General features: G+C 34.1%; 1 non-coding gene across 1 annotated transcript; it reads right to left on the reverse strand.

Moving 5' to 3' along the window:
- Nucleotides 1-17,586: 17,586 nt before the first annotated feature.
- Nucleotides 17,587-17,693, reverse strand: LOC141688700 (small nucleolar RNA R71). The gene has a single exon (XR_012562133.1). It is a non-coding gene; the product is annotated as a small nucleolar RNA R71 (small nucleolar RNA).
- Between the last annotated feature and the right edge of the window lie 450 nt (nt 17,694-18,143).

The following is an 18,143-nucleotide window of genomic DNA, read 5'->3' on the forward strand; positions in this document are numbered from 1 at the left end:
CATTTTTGTTCAGAGTATAAGTACAACAGAGAGAAGATTTCTTTAATCTTTTATTTTCTTCATATTTTATCTCTCTCCTTACTTTTACTCTCTTTCTCTTTATTTCTCACGTTGGTTTTTCATACAGACATTATATCAAACACCTAACAGGCATACTTGAATCTCAATTTTTTTTTCACATGGCACCAAAGGATTTAATCATTGATGGAGCTAAGTTTGTCCCCAACAACTATGCTGCAGTTCTTGATCACACTGAAGCTCCATCTGAATTGCACTTTGTGCAAGATCTTCTTGCACATAGTGAGGTTGGGTATGCATTAACACATCCTGAATTCTTTTCAAGCCAACAAGTTCTGAGGTTTTGGAGGACTGGACTTTTTGATGATGGTGGTCAACGTGGAACTCCCAGTATTATCTTCCAAGTGGGTGATTCATCCTTTGTAGTCACTCCTGGTACAGTACGCAGGGCTTTACATCTTCCAGAAGATTGTACTTTCTCAATTCCAGAGGACTCAGCCCTTCGGGCGTTAATGGCTGAATTGGGATATGAAAAGAGTCTGACGAAACTTGGACAGTTGAAACGGGCTAATATCAGAAGAGAATGGAGTTTCTTCTTTGATTGCATCACCAAAGCTTTTGGGAACAAATGTTCGAATTTTGATGCTATTCCAATTATGAGTCAGCACATCGGGTATGCAATTATCAATCAAACTCATTTTGATTTTGCAACTGCTTTAATTGGTTTTATTGGGGATAGGATGACAGAGGATCGAGATGTTGTTTATTTTGCTAGATTCTGTCAACTTATTTACACTTATTGTACTGATGAACCTCATTTAGTCAGCACCCAAACCCCACCTTTTAAGGTTGCAAAACGATACTTTAATGACCTGGTAAATGCTGATACTAAGAAAAAAGTGGTTAGACCATTACAAATTCCTCAGTCTGTAAAACAGATCCTAGTAAATGCTGATCCTGATACTTATAGATCTGTTTACTCTGATGTCCAACCAACTCTATACACCCAAAATCTATCAACCTCAGTACCTACCTCTCATTCTACTCAACCTACGCTCAGAACATATCTCAAATCCTATTTCTCCACTTCACAGACTGCTCAACCTTCATCTTCAGCACCTACTGTGAAATCTTCATCTTCCAAGCCAAAGAGGACAAAGAATGTTCCTCAAACACCTCAAAAGAGAAGGAGGATTGCATTGAGAGATGAATCTGATTCTGAGGAACCGGTTCCTGCTAGAGAACCTGTTGTAACTGAAGCTGAGAAAGAGATTTCTCAGAAGGATTTTGAAATTGGGGGTTCTAGGATTCTCAAGAGGCTTAGACGAATGACAGTTCCTGAAACTCCCAACGAATCCAAATCAACAAGAAAGTACAAGAAACAGAGGGCACAAAGGCCAGTTTCAGATGATGAAGAGGAAGCAGCTAAGGAAGGGGATCAGGAATCTCTGATCTCACAAGACAAGGAATTTGCTCCAGTCACTTCTTCTCCATCAACTCCATCTCAGGAAGCTGTATCTGACAAGGCTAACTCACCATCTGTGTCTCTTGTTGATCCAGGCACAAGTGCTGATATTGATGTTCAACACTTGGTTGTGTCTGAAGTATTTCTCTTAGAAGCTCCAACAGCAAATAATCCTTCCACAACACCTGTTACTGATGCTGTTCAAACTCCAGAGTTATCAACAACACCTTCTCTGCATCAAGATGCTGATGATCAGACTTTAGGTGAGCATCAGGATATGGCTGTTGATCAGAACTTAGTATCAGATCAGCAATTAGAGGATGCTGAAGCCTCCATTGCTACTCACACTATTGTCTTATCTGAAGATACTAATTCTTTAAGTTCTGATGCTGCAAATGCTGGAGATACTGGTGATGCTGCTCCAACTGTAGATGTTGATGAAGCAGGTCCTTCAGGACATACTTCTCAACAGACTCTTCCTAAGTCTGAACTGGTAAAGAAGTTTATTACCGGGGAAGCACCAGTACCTTGGAGTGAAACTCCTGCAGGTCAGGAGTGGACTAAGGAATGGAACTCAGTTTCATGTGTTCCAACTGAAAAACATCTTGCTGAGCACTTGACTAAAGCTGATAAAATGTTAAATTCTGATGATTTTAAAACCCAGCTTAGAGTCACTGCATTGAGTACTAAACATCTACAAGGTCTTCATTCAACTACTCATGCAAAGCTGCACAAGATTCAGGAGAACTTTATCAAACAGGAACAAGTTTGGAAAATTGATAAGAAAAAGTTCTTTCAACCTACCATTGACAGGATTGCTTATATTGAGAAAACTCAAGAGAAACAACAAGCTCAGATTGATGAAATTCTGACAAATCAAGCTTCTCAGCAATCGCAACTTACTAAAATCCAATCCTCAGTGGAATTACTTATCTCTCTTTTACTACCTGCTGATGCCAAAAAGGGGGAGAAGGTAATTAAGTCCAAATGCAAAACTAACAAGACACTGCAAGGAAAGGATGATGGAAATGATGATCAAGGATACTCTGGAATGGGTAGCGGTCATAGTCAAGGTAGAAGGTTTACATCAAGACAAGCTAGTCACAGGACAAGTTCTGATACTGGGAAAAGAATAAGTTCTGCTGCTGGTAAAAGGATAAGTTCTGATGAACTTCTAGATCTTGATGAGGAAATGTCAAGACAGTTATTTCTTCAAGAAAATCCAGGAATAGACTTGGAAAGTTTAAAGGAAGAAGAAGCCAGACTTAAATCAGAGAAAGTCACATCTAAATCTGAAGCTTCTGGTAAAAAATCACTTCCAAAACTCAAAGGCATTGTGATCAAAGAAAGGACACATACTGAAGCAACATTGGCTAGATCACAACCACAGATAGATCCAGGATCCAAGGGTAAAGAAAAGGTTGGTGAACCTATCAAGGTTTATGTACCTCCTGAGGAAGAAGAAATTACTGATGAAAAGGATGATCTTGCTCTGACTTCAAGAAAAGTTAACAACCTCTGACATGGCTCAAGTTGTTCAGAGTCAAGAAATTGTAAGTTCTGATATTCAGAAGAAGCAAGTAACCTCTGACATAGCTCAAGTTAACTTGATATCAGAAAATAGATCAAAGACACTCCTACCAGGATTCACTAAAGCAAAACAGACTCAATCTTTGAAGACTACTGCAAGTGGTTTTGAAGCAAGAGTAGTTACTGGAAAGGAAGCTACAGATAAAACTGGATTGGGAAGTGCTGATGAAAGAAGAGTACACAACACTACCAATGATCCAACTTCCTTGAGTGAACCAGGTATTGGAGCAACTCCTGAGAGATTGAATCAACTGGAATCTGTACAGATGGTTTACCATACCTACCTGAAAGAATACATCATGTTGTATTTCATGACAGATGGTAGGGTTTATCATATAAGACAAAATGCCATTCCATTGAAGTATTTTGAAGAATTGGAGCATGTACTTTTCTTACTTCAAGTGGATGACAAAATAACAGGGACTGCTGCAAACTACTTAAAAGAACAGATTCAAAGATAGAAAAGGCTTTATTCTGTTAAGTCTGACAACATATATGTTCCAAAGTACAGAGATCACAATGGTGATATTGTTGATATGAAGCCTAATACTGCACAGATCAGAACATATCTTGGTATTAAGGGACTTGAATTCAATCTAGAGTCTGACAAAGCTTATGTCATAAGACTAGATCAGGAGTTGAGAAAAGCAAAGATCAATGATCTCAGAGCTGCAATCTTTCAAACTGGTGAAGATATTGCAGAGCTTAAAGATGTCAAAAGGAGAATGATTGATGAACTCAGATATGCTGAGAAATGTTTGTTGAAGAACTATCTCAGAACAACTACTGACATCAGAGAGATCAGAAAATGATGAAGCCAAGTCGAAGATCTACAACTGCTTAAATTCTGATATTTATACAGACTGAAGTTGTTATCAGAAGTTGAAATTGGTAAAAGCTTTAAGGACTGTAAGTTGTAGTTATCTAGTCTAATTCTCATGTATTTGTACTTAATGTTTTTGACATCATCAAATATCTGTTAAACTTGTATATTATGTTAATTTACAAGTTGGGGGAGATTGTTAGATATATTTGATAATGTCATGGCTAATATGTTTTATGTTTAGCTTTCAGATCTTACTTGAACAGGATAAATCAGTACTTAACTGTTGATCAGTACTTATACTGGAAGTCAGGACTTAAGGATATCAGTACTTATGTTATCAGGAGATAATCATCAGAAGATAGATATCAGAACTTAAGTGCTGAAGGACGATCAGATAAGGACAGTAGCTGATTAAAGGAAAGAAGATCAAGATAAACATAAGAAGAGATATGCATGAAGAAGGAATTCTGTAAAGAATGGAATACTTGGAAGAAAAGATATCTGATTGATATATTTTAGGAAGCAGAATTATATTCCATATCAATTAGCGATTATCTTGTAACTGTGTAGTATATAAACACAGACATAGGGTTTACACGAGAAGTGTTATCATTATTAGAGAAGATTATTCATTATAACCCTAGCAGCTCTCGTGATATTTGTTCATCACTGAGAGGTAACAGTTCCATACTGTAACAGAGTTTATTGTTTCAATAAAGTTTGTTTTCTGTTACTTAAGTTCTTAAAGTTCGATTTGAGTGTACTATACACTGTATTCACCCCCTCTACAGTGTGTGTGTGACCTAACATAGTGTAAACCTAAGTGTATGTTTATATGGTACACAGTTACAAGATAACTTCTAATTGATATGGAATATAATTCTGTCTCCTAAAATATATCAATCAGATATCTTCTACAAGTCTTCCAGTCTTCTAACTCTTTCCATGCATATCTTCATTTGTTTTAGTCTCGATCTTCTACTGTAAATCAGCTTCCTTCCTTAACTGTAAGTCCTCTCGCACTTAAGTTCTGATATGACCTTAAGTTCTGATATTAAGTTCTGACTTCCAGTAAGTCCTGATTCCAGTGAATCCTGATTTGTCCAGTTGTTAAGTTCTAAAAACTAAACACAAATCATATTAGACATGACATCTCAAATATATCTAACAACTTTCTCCTTCTCAGATTCAGTGTATTTTGAAGGGTCTTAGGTGCAAAATGAGTTGGGATGACCATGTCTCCATCTGTAGATTCATCTACACTTTCCATTGGGGTTAAAGGGACATTCTTGAGAATCTGGATATAGAATGGATTGACCATCCTTATGAACAACATCATTTTTTTTCCAGAGTGTATAGTTGATTCTGTCAAATGCTGATATCTTAATACTGCTTATCTTCCGTGCACTCGTACTTCCAAGATCTTTATCTGTTTTCTTTTAGATTTTGCTCTGATACCACTTGTTAGATATTGAGTAAAACACAGAAGGGGGGTGAATGTGTTTTCTTGATTTTTAGCTTTTTTCAAACTATTTGGATATGGTAAACAAAGCAGTCTAATTTGTAGAGATATTGAGTTTACCAAAATTAATCAAGCATGCACAACAAACACAGTATTTTTAGTCACTTAACTTTGTATTAAAATTAAGTATGTCTTGCTACAAATTTCAGGGTTCTTTGTTAGTAAAAAACTCAGCTTCTATCTTGAGAGAGTACAATAAAATTTAGATATGTTTGTTACTTTAAAAAAACAAAAGACCGGTGTTTACTTTATAGATTAGTAAACACGGGTTTACACAACATGCAATAAGATGCACTAAACCCTACTTTAAGTTATCTAAAAAACTTTTCATTTCTGGCTTAGTGAATCCTTGCAAATCTTGTAGGTTTGTGACCTTCCTTTGTCAGGTAATCTTGGCCCTTGATCTTGCACTCTTCAAGATGCTTTTGTAGACTTTTCAATCTAAGTGATTAGATCGTTTGTTGATCGATAATCTTGAATCTTAAATCTTTAACTTGTCTCTATTTTGTACTTGAGGTTCATATCAAGATCTCCAGTTAGTTGTATAGAGAACTAACATCTCGATAAGTATAATGGCTTATCGAGATCTCTTAGTTCTCTATTAGTGTCTTTGACTTGTTGAGGTCTCTGAGTTCTCTATAAGTGAACTTGGCTTGTCGAGGTCTCCAAAACTCAGCATGTAGAAATGACTTTTCGATATCTCTGAGATCTCTATTTACATTTTGACTTATCGATATCTCTGAAATCTCTAATGAGAAATTGACTTATCGATATCTCCAATCTTCATATCTTTATTTGGACTTGTTGATATCTCTGAGTTCTCTATAAAAAGAAATGACTTGTCGATATCTCCAATCTTCACATCTTCATTTTAAATTTCCAATATCTCTGAATTCTCTATATGCATAAATGACTTGTCGATATCTCTGACACTTCTCTATAAGTTATTTTGGACTTCTCGATAAGTCATTCTGGAGTTCTCGAATGACTTCTCTATATGACTTGATCTGTGACTTGTAGATATCTTGACTTAGAACATTTTTCCTAAAACATATTTATTCAACTCCAAGCATCACCTTTTCTCTGAGGCATGATCTTTTTGATCTTCTTCTAGAGTTTATTCTTAGGCTTGAGACAGTTCACAAAAAAATACTTCAGTCTAATCTTTAACATTTTTACAGACTCAAGTTAATAAAATACAAAATACAGATTTAGACTATCATACAACTAAATCTTAGGGTTGTCAATGTGACTTAGTCTTGTTATAGTACATGCATGTCTTGCACAACACGTGTCTTTTTTATTCTTCATTTGTGGGGCATATTGTACATAACCAAACATCAAACTGCATCATCCACCTTTTTTTTAATCAAAAGTGGATTTTTTGGTAGTAACGATATTACAATCAGATTTTTTTGTTTGCTTCGCAAGGTGCGTGCAAGAATTTTTTTTAATAATCTTAAAATTTTGTTAATTAAAAAGAAAGTCCATTCTAACGGTTATGTAACAATAGTTATAAAAAAATACGTATTAATGTGGTTAAGTATGGTCCATGATGTCGTAAATATAATTTTATTTGGTTTAAAAAGGAAAATCTAATTTTTATAGTATTAGCGTCATTTTCGAAGTATTTAAATGTATGAATAATATTCATAACAAATTAAAAAAATTATGTCTTTTAGAAAAATTCCATAAGGTGAAGAAGTTAACCGTAGATTGAACAAAATTATATTGAAGGATATTAAAAAATATTTTATATAGGTGAATAATATATTATTATTATATTATTAATATTATTTCTATTATTATTTTATTATTATTGTTACCTTGAAGTATTGACCAATTTAGAATTAGTTAGAATTTAGTTGGAAGTAGTAAATTTGACCTTAGTAAAATTAAATATATTTTGTCCTTAATTGTGACATTTGATTGGTTACCATAATTGATCTATGTATGTGTGGATCTAGAACTTACCATGTTAACTCAATAAGGGCATTAACAATATGTGAATTGTTAGTTTCTCAAACATTTAAGAAAAAAATATTCAAGTAGATCTTAATCAAATTTAAAACAACAAAGAATATGCTTCATGGAAAAAAGTACAAGCATACAGTCTTAATATATTATTTTTTGGAGGTTGACATTAATTTAATTAAGATTGAAACCTCGACTGAATTTTTATACAATATATATTATCTTCACAACATAAAAAGCATTTGTTAACAAAAAATAAAGTTACAATGAATATATCCATAAGAAACTAAAATTTAAAAAGTTGTGCTCAATTTATAAAATTTAGAAAAAAATTAGATAGATACATAGAGAATTTTTTTATAAGCCAGCATTAATATTAAAATAGATGGCAAGTACAACTTCATGATATCCAACCATTGCAAAAAAATACAAAGTTCTGACTAACTACTTGAAACTACCGGACATTGCAATGGATAACCCTGGAAAAATTGACTAAATATAAGCTTAAGGCCATAAATAATGTAAGAAATTTGGACTGGAAGCCAGGAAATACAGAAACAATCACAGACTTGACTAATAATAGAGAGGGATTTTACTGGATCAAATTTTCATTCAACAGCTCATAGTACAATTCTCAATCCCAAAAGTACTTCTTCAATATCCATGAACTCTGCATCCGCTCCAAACTGTATTATTTATTCGTCTCTCTTAGATTTCAAAGCTTCATTCATTGTCATAGAATTGATACGTTCCACCATAAAATGTAACTTCTCCATCACCGCACTTTTCAGAACATACTTTGCATAGATACCACCGTGAATTTCCTCATCCAAGTCTATAGCTTCCTTGGAAAATGACGAATATATGGGCAACACACCGATATCTGGTACTTCGATTGCTCTGCTACTCAAGAGTCCATCTTTATTGAAATAATAACAACTGAGAACTTTGCCTTTACCTTTCCACTTAACAAAGAGAATCTACAAAAAGAATTATATATATATATATATATTGGATAAATTATCATAATTTTTCAATGACTTAATACACTTTCACCCACTTCTACTAAAGATTCGTGTGTTGCAGTGCTAGTAAATAGAAATCCACTTGCTAAATAAACAATGGCTTCATAAAGATTAATTACAAAAAAATAGGAATATAAAAAAATTGATCATTGTTGAAGATGGGGCAAGTTAACATAACCCACATGAATATTCCCTTTTCGTTTTGTAACATGAAAGTCAGTATCTTATGTTGAGTTATCACATGAAGATACAAAAAATTAACTATTATGCAGGCCAGGCATACAAATGCTTTTATTTAGTCACCCTTGGGGCTTCTGTATGAAAGCTTAAGTTTGTAGAGGAAAGTGCAAATTGCTCTCCCATGTTTTAGAAGTGAATGAGATAATTTACAGAAATCTTTTCATCATTAAACTTTTAGAGTTCCGCATATCAAGAGAGTCATTCTAGAAGTGCTTAATTCCCTCAGATTCCTCTTTATCAGATTTTTTATAATCTATTATTTACTTCACTTTCGAGATCGTAAATAGAGAACTAAATGTTATTATGGAAGACAGTTTCCATCAAAACCTACATAAGACATTATATATTGAATTCACTATCAAATCGTAACTAACATTCTAATCTTGAGACAATATTGATCAGAGGCATTCATATTTGAGTTATGATTAAACTTATACTATCATTTAGAAAACTCCACTTTCAAATCTCTAACATTTCTTTGTATAAATTATTTTGAAATTAGAACATTGGACTTAGGAGTGTTAATATACAACTTTATCAATTACATAAAACATAAAAACTTGTGAGACACATATTATGATTAAAATATAATGTAAACATACAATATCATACTATCCTTTAACTGAAATTAATTTCTGGAGGTCTTTTGACCGCTTATACTCAAAATTCTTGAAAAACCTAATCAAATAATTGGAGGACAACAATCCTTAATCATCACTTTCTCATTTAAAATAAACTTCAAAAATGATATGTAGACACATAAATATACTAATCTAAGATATAAATACATGACATCAGTTATATAAAGAAAAAATTTAAGAACAATCAAAATAAATTGAAGGAAGAATGAAGAGGCGTATATTTTAAAAATCATAGATGCCTCCAAAGTATCAATCACGTTAATTTGAAACAATGAATCAGTTTCAGTAATTTATGATATTAGTATAAATCAACCCTAATGGTTGATCCAAAATACGAACAACAAAGAGAGTCATAAAATCAGAATATAAAACTCAAAGCACTTTAATATATAAAAGAGAGAAAGTAGAGGTACAATTAAATTTAAAATTTGAATTATAGAGTAGATGTGTAAATGAGACTTTAATTTTCTAAGACACTTTCAAATGTCTTGCTCAACTGGATAAGAACTTAAGAATGTGTCATCTACCATCATGGCTTGTATGAACTGATCCCTTGTACATGCATATATTAAATTATTTAAAAAATTAAAGTTTGTAAACTTCTATAAAACGGGAATATTAAGTAAAAACTTGAAAGGCTCGTAAATTATAATATAGGTATCTCGCTTAGATATATCTTGTTTTTATATATTAAAAAATTCGGTATCACATGATGATAATGAAGATTCAATAAGAAAAAAGTTACATGCCTTACATGTGATGTTTTTTTATCTGCCCTTGCTCATGAACATACTATTGAAACTAAATGTATCGCGACTGGATCTTGATCTTTCTTCACCTCTTAAGCAACTACAGAATTCATGTAGTAAAAAAGTAATCCAACTAAAAAATAGAATAAATACTATATAATGTAATATGCTTCAGTTTGCAATTTGTGTACGAAGTTATACCGGCAAAGGAACTATTAACAAATGAAAGTTTTAAAATTTGTATGCCTCTAACTAAAATGTTGCATAAAGGATAATTACACGTCAAAAATGATAGGAAGATAAATGACAATAGCATTATTACATATTATAAAAAAAGACCAAGATATATAAAAAAGGTCACATATCCATACCTAAAAGATAATACTAATACCATCCAATCACGAATGCTAGTTTGAGAGTTTGTTGTATTCATCCAGGTCACTGTTTTTGTTATCAACTAAAGGCGGGTAATGAACCCAAACCCCAACTAAATAAATCTCTTAGACCTAAAAAATTTAATCTCTAGCTATAATTAACAAAGAGCGCCATGAAAATATTTAGCACTAACAATCAAAATAGTTTAAATGATTCACTTTCTAAATCAAAAGAATGGTATTTCAACATCTCAATGTCAAGGTTGTTATTAATCTTACAAAGAAGATGAAATAGTTGGTAGCCATCCTTAAAATAGTCATGTTGATTCTTGTCGATTATTCTACTGTACAGACCATCAAACAATTGGTATACAATTATAGTTTATAAAAATTACACCAAAACTAACAATGATTTCTTTTATTATTGGGAATATAACTTGAAATAAAATAACATAGCTAAAACAATTAGGAACAATTTAAAATATTAAAAAATATAATGCATTGACCGACAAAATACTCTTTACATACTTCATATATCGATTTATATGTATTGAAGAACATACCTCTTACCTCATTCATCGGTTTTGTAATACAGAAAAGTTCTAGGGAGAAGAGTATTAAGGTTTGAAATTCAAACTTAAAATTAGGAAAGAAGAGCTTGTCGAGCACAATAATGAAAAGGTGTTAAAAATTCAAAATTCAAATTTAAATTTTTGTGTAATATGTTACAATTAAGAATAGTTGCTAATTGTCAAAGCTTAGCCGATAAGCTTGTAAGGGGTGTGTTAACTAATCACGACAATATTTGGGTAATCATTGATAGATTGACAAAGTCAGCATATTTCCTCCCAATCAACGAAAGATATTCTTTGGAAAAGCTAGTTATGCTGTATTTGGACGAGATAGTGACCAATCATGGAGTTCCTGTGTTCATTGTGTCCGATCGAGACCCGAGGTTCAATTCAAAATTTTGGATCAAGTTCCAAGAATGTTTAGGAACCAAGTTGAATATGAGTACCGCCTATCATTCTCAAATAAACGGTCAAAGTGAGAGAACAATTCAGACCATAGAGGATATGTTAAGAGTTTGTGCTTTGGATTTTAAAAGAAATTGGGACGAACATTTACCTTTGATTGAATTCTCGTACAACAACAGTTATCATGCCAGCATTGGAATGTCTCCTTACAAAGCTCTGTATGGACATAAGTGTAGATCACCATTGTATTGGGATGAAGTAGGAGAGAGGAAAGTGTTAGGCCTCGAGTTGGTTCAGCAGACCAGAGATGCAGTAGCATTGATTCAAAAAAGGTTAGAAGCAGCCCAAAATAGACAGAGAAAGAATGCAAACTTGCATCGAAAGGATATGAACCTTGAAGTAGGTTCATTAATATTACTAAAGGTATCACCTTGGAAGGGATTAGTGTGATTTGGTCAAAAAGGCAAGCTTAGCCCAAGATTTATAGGACCATTTGAGGTTTTGAAGAAAGTAGGGAAAGTTGCCTACGAAATAGCGTTGTCGCCGCAGATGCAGCATATTCATAATCTATTCCACGTATCCATGTTGAAGCCCTATATTCCTGATTCAAAACAAGTTATAAAGTATGAACCGATTGAGCTTCAGCTAGATTTGTCCTATGTGGAACAGCCAATCCAAATCTTAGATCGTAAAGAGTGAGTCCTTAGAACTAAGTCAATCGCCATAGTGAAAGTTCTTTGGAGAAATCCTCGAGTTGAAGAGTCTACTTAAGAATTAGAGTCAGACATGCTCGATAAATATCCTCATTTATTTAGTTAAGCCAGATTCTGGGGACAGAATCTTTTTAAAGGGAAAGGATATAACGACTCGTATATGTATTTTATATTATTTTAAAAGTGTAATTATTTAATAATCAATTAAATAAAATATGTGTAATGGATTTGACAGTTGTGTGTTTGTTTTTATTTATTATTTATGATTTATTGGTGCAAAGGATTGGAAAGTGTAATTAAATATTGAGTTATATTGTTTTGTTATGCTTTTAAAAGTGATTTTATTGCAGTTTTAATTCCATAAATATTTGGATTGTCTCTAAAATTGGTTTTATAATTTTATAATTTCAATAATTATTTTCAAGATTTTATAAAATTGAGAAATTAATATTTCATTAATTATTTATCTTTAAATGATTTTCTGATTGCATTTATTTGTAAAATCCATATTTAATTCCAGGATTCTTCAAAATAACGAAACTTATAATTTATGAAGTTTATAATATTCTGAGAATTTTAAAATTATTTTGGAAATTTTTGGGATTATTTTCACCCGCGCGTCGATTCGTTTAATTGTTAAAATCGGGCATAATTTGCATTTCAAAAATTATATTAAAATTATGAAATTTATGTTTTTATTAACTTCGGGATATTTAAAATATTTTATGAATATTTTCATGATTTTTGGAATTCGTTTCAAACGCAACTTGGTTCGATAATTCGCGAATTTTCTGAACAGATTGAATTAGCAGGACACGTGTACGCATTCTCTTTACTTGTTTGATACGTGGCAATCAGGTGGGGAGTAACAATAAAAAATTAATAAACTAAACCCCCTTCATTTCTTTCACTACGGTACTCATTGTCTCTCTCTCAATTGTCTCTGTTTCTCTCATTTTCTCCCTCTCAATTTCATCTTCTTCCCCGTTCTTTCTTTTCCCTCTATTCTTCCCCGGTTTCGCTCAATTTCTCGCCTTTCCGGTGAGTCCTCCGGTCGGATTTCCGGCGACTCCCTTGCTTCCTGTTTGGCTTGTTATATATACAATTTTGTATATACATATATGTGTGTGCTGCGTGTGTTAGTGATTGTGTGTGTGTGTGTTTAAGTGTGTGTGTGTGTGTGAGTGGTGGTGAAAGGCGGCGGTGCCGTCTGTGTTGTGTCCATGCTTTGTTGGTTTTGTGGTGCGTTCGCGCGTGTTGGCTGTGTGGCTTTTGTTTTGATTCCCGTTCTGTTTTTACAGATTGTGAATTGGAATATTATAATAATTTTAATAATTTTCTGCAGGATTTTTGATTAATATTTATGATATTAATTATTCGCGCAGAATGATTTTTAAGGAATAATCGACAAAGTTTTGCGTTGGAAACCTGAGAATTAATCGCGTACCCGCAAAATTTTGCCGCCGTCCGTGATGACTTTTTACGAGCGGACGGTGGACCGTGATGATCGTTATCTGAGTCCTAATTTTATAAAATAAATAAAATGACTCTTATAATTAGTTTCATACGTGAATGATTGAGGAATTGTGGAAAATTGGATTGTGGATTGTTGTGAATATTGACGTTGATTGTAATCGATGGGTAGGCTTATAAACAGAAAAGTTGCTGCCAAAATTTTCTAAAAATTTATTTTAAAATACGAGAAATGTACTTTATTACATAAATACATGGTTATGTGTATAATTATTATACGATTCGGGTTATCGAATGGGGTTATTAGGATTCGAGGATATCAAGCATGTCGGTAAAACTGATTGGGGTATTCTGTTATTGTAGATTCCAGTCAAGTCTCGCAAGGACCAAATTCAGCGTAAAAAGCTATTTAGGGTTTTCGAAAGCGTTACAAGGAAAATACCCCTGACCATTCTTTTATGGTTCAGTATGTATGAATAGATTGTTGTTTTATTCTCGTAAAGGAATATTAACGTTTTAAGTTACGTATCTCATGTAGTTATAAATCATTGTTTTAAACCTGTTTGGGGAAAATGTAACTTCGAAAGGTACCTATCTCGAATAAAAATGATTTGTGAACCAGTTTTACGTGCGCTGTTAAAATTAATGGTTTTGAAATGAGATAGGTACAAGTGTTTTGAAAACTGGATAAAATGATCAAATATGGGATACATAGGGGCCAAAGTAGGCCTATTAAGGTGGCATAAGAGGCTAATTCGGTTGCGCGTAATTCATAACCGATTAGTCCAGCATGTCAGAGACCTAGCTAGTCTCTGAGTTCCGAATAGGTATATGGGATGGCAGTTGGAGCCGTCTGGTGTTGATAGCCTGATCAGTTGTCTTCACATATTCGTTACGTATCTGATTTGGCTTTGTGATTCCCATAAAGGAATAAGTAATTGATATAGTGGATTTATAAATGTGAATAGCATGCTAAAATTGGACTCAGGTACTTACACAGCACACAACTATGTTTGTTTTGTTAAAAGCATGCTAGTCAGTGATATCCAGTTTCTTATTTACTGATGCTCAGAATGATTTACAGATTTCGGATTTCATATTGATTTATAGTTCTGTACCTATAAATGTTTACATTACTGTTTTTATCTTGATATTCATATGTCGGTACTGCTGAGCAATTATGCTCACCCTTGCAACCTGTTATATATATATATATCGCAGATGCCTAGAAGACCAGTCAGACCTTGGCAGAACCGTGTCTCAGCCCCTTCAGGACCCGGCTACTCAGAGGTAGTTAGTATCAGACAATGTGCGGTCTGATGAGTTGCTGAATAAGTTAGTCTATCAGACTTTTTAAATAAATGGTTTGTAATAAATAATGTGTGGGTTGGATCATACTCGAACCAGGATCGGATCTTGGTATGGGGTCGTGTTAGTATATAATAATAGTAATCTTGTTGTTTATATTTTTGTTTGTCGTGTTTAGTGACGTCAACTCCTGACCCCGGGATTGAGGCCGTCACACGGTGCCTCTCCCTGTGATTGTTAAGTGGCATTTATGTCCACTTCGAATGCTCTATAAAGGCTTGAATTGATGTTTTTGTACTCAAGTTATTTGTGTTTTTAATGTGTTTTTGTAGTATTTTACATTTCAGGCATAAATAAAAGAATTAGGATATTTAGCATTATTTTGGTGCTAAATTGGTGTTAGGAAGATGTCTCGGGAGTTTGCTCGTAGATCGCCAGCTCAAACCATGCAAGAAAATAAAAATCAGTATTTATCCAGAAGGTCAGTGCGCCCGCGCTGTAGTAGCATGTGGTCGCGCCGAGCTGCAGATTTACAGCGCGCCCACGCTGGTGAAGCGTGCGGCCGCGCCAGGTCGGGATGATAGAATTCTATTTCTACTTGGATTCTGAGAGTTTGAAGCCCTAATTGATTCTATAGCTTAGATAATAAAAACTTATGATCGTTTTCATAACAAGACGTACCAGAGCTTAAGGAGAAGGCGTAAGAAGATCGTATAACACAATTCAACCCAGGCGAAGAGGATCTAGTTTATTCTTGTGATTCTTTGTTTTAAGTTGTAATCTTGGATGCTAGTTTTCTTATTTATGAACCTATACTCTTGTGTAACGTACTTGATTTTATTATTTATTCAGTATAAAGATTATGTATATTATACCATGCTTTCACTGGAACCCACATTGATGATGAGTCCGATTATGGGATAATCGTTATCATGGGGTTCTAGCGGATTTACTTATGGATTTCTTTAGTTAAATTGTTTCAATGCCTTAGTGTGTGGTGATTGTATGATAACCTAGTATTGGTTGTGCTTATTCCTCTTATGAGCGTCGTGAACTTATAAGATAGCGTGTTAATCTCTAATGAAGCGAAAGTGAATATATGGGTTTAGAACTTGTCATGCTATCATAGGTTCATGTATTTGATATGCATGATTCGTAGGTAATTTTAACCATCTTACTTGCCCTATGTAATCATGATAGATAACTTGTGCATTAAATCGTTATGTTGTCAAATTCTATAGACATATAGGGTCTCAATATAATTGGTGTCTATTCAGCTTCTATCTAATTTATGGATGTCTGGTAGTAGGGTATTCGTACAACGAAAGTTGGCGTTTACTAGTTTCGTGTTATCTGATTAGTGTCATCACCATTGCATGCTAAGGTTAAGAACGAAAAGGCTATTGAATGAAGTAGTAATGAAGTTAGAATCCCATGTTTGTGTCATATGGTAATCAATCCTCTTAATCTCTTAGTTAATGTTCTTTAGTAGTAAGATGGTTAAAATTACCTACGAATCATGCATATCAAATACATGATAGATAACTTGTGCATTAAATCGTTATGTTGTCAAATTCTATAGACATATAGGGTCTCAATATAATTGGTGTCTATTCAGCTTCTATCTAATTTATGGATGTCTGGTAGTAGGGTATTCGTACAACGAAAATTGGCGTTTACTAGTTTCGTGTTATCTGATTAGTGTCATCACCATTGCATGCTAAGGTTAAGAACGAAAAGGCTATTGAATGAAGTAGTAATGAAGTTAGAATCCCATGTTTGTGTCATATGGTAATCAATCCTCTTAATCTCTTAGTTAATGTTCTTTAGTATAATCTCTTAGTTAATCATAGTTATAAACAACCTCAATTTGTTAATCGTCTTAGCATTGAATAATAACCATACCATTGTTGCATAAGTACATTAATTGAAATTAACTTAAAAGAGACTCTGTGGGAACGAACTAGAAATAATTTTATATTACTTGCGATCGCGTATACTTGCGTAAATATTAGCGCGTGTTCTCGTCCTAACAAGTTTTTGGCGCCCCTGCCGGGGACTCGGTATTAATTTTTAGTTTATGTGTTTATCATTAGTGGTTGTTAAAGTTCATTGACTCAGACATTGTTACTTACTTATTTCCTTGTCGTGTTTCAGGTACTCTAGCGAGCGTGTATGCATACGCATTCTCGCTCTCGTAAGAGAACTCTGGATTAAGCTGAGGAAGAAGTTGTGGTAGCTAAGGAAGTTTTCGAGGAAGTTCTTGTCGAGGAGAAAGTTGAAGAAGAAGCTCTTATTGCAATGGGAGAACCAGAAGCAAATCTAAAGGCTTTGATGGATTACTCTCAACCGAAGATTAATGATATTCAGTCTAGCATTGTCCGACCAGCCATCTCGGCTAACACCTTTGAGATCAAGTCGAGCATGATTCAGATGATATAGAACTCACTTCAGTTTGAGGGTTCTTCGACAGAAGACCCCAACATGCACATTAGAGATTTCATCGAGATCTGCGACACCTTCAAGTTCAATGGAGTTTCTGAAGATGCTATTAAGTTGAGGCTTTTCCCATTCTCTCTGCAGGATAAAGCTAAGTACTGGTTACATTCTCTACCACCAGGGTCTATCACCAAATGGGAGGATCTTGCTCAAAAGTTCCTAACTAAATTCTTTCCTATGGCAAAAACTGCTGCAATCAGAAATGCACTTACTAAATTTGCTCAACAATCTGGAGAATCTTTATGTGAGGCTTGGGATCGCTACAAGGAGATGCTTAGAAAGTGTCCTCACTGTGGGATGCCTGACTGTATGATCATCAACTGGTTTTATAATGGATTAGGTGCTACTTCTAGACCCATGCTTGATGCAGCATCATGAGAAGCCTTGTGGGCCAAAAGCTATGATGAAGCTTATGAATTGATTGAACTGATGGCTGCTAATGAGTACCAGAATCCTACTCAGAGACTACCTCAGGGCAAGGTAGCAGGAATTCTGGAAGTGGATGTAGCTACTGCTATAGCTGCTCAGCTTAAGGCTTTGACGATGAAGGTGGATTCTTTGGCTAATCATGGAGTTAATCAGATCACTACTATTTGTGAGATTTGTGTTGGTGCGCACGAGACTGATCGGTGTGCTATTTCTAATAAATCAGCTCAGCTCGTGAGCAACTTTCAGATATCGCAGCAGCCTATTCCAGCCACCTATCATCCCAACAACCACAATCATCCTAACTTCAGCTGGAGCAATAT

This window comes from Apium graveolens, chromosome 9 (genome assembly GCF_009905375.1).
Source record: "Apium graveolens cultivar Ventura chromosome 9, ASM990537v1, whole genome shotgun sequence".
Classification (NCBI taxonomy): Eukaryota; Viridiplantae; Streptophyta; class Magnoliopsida; order Apiales; family Apiaceae; genus Apium; species Apium graveolens.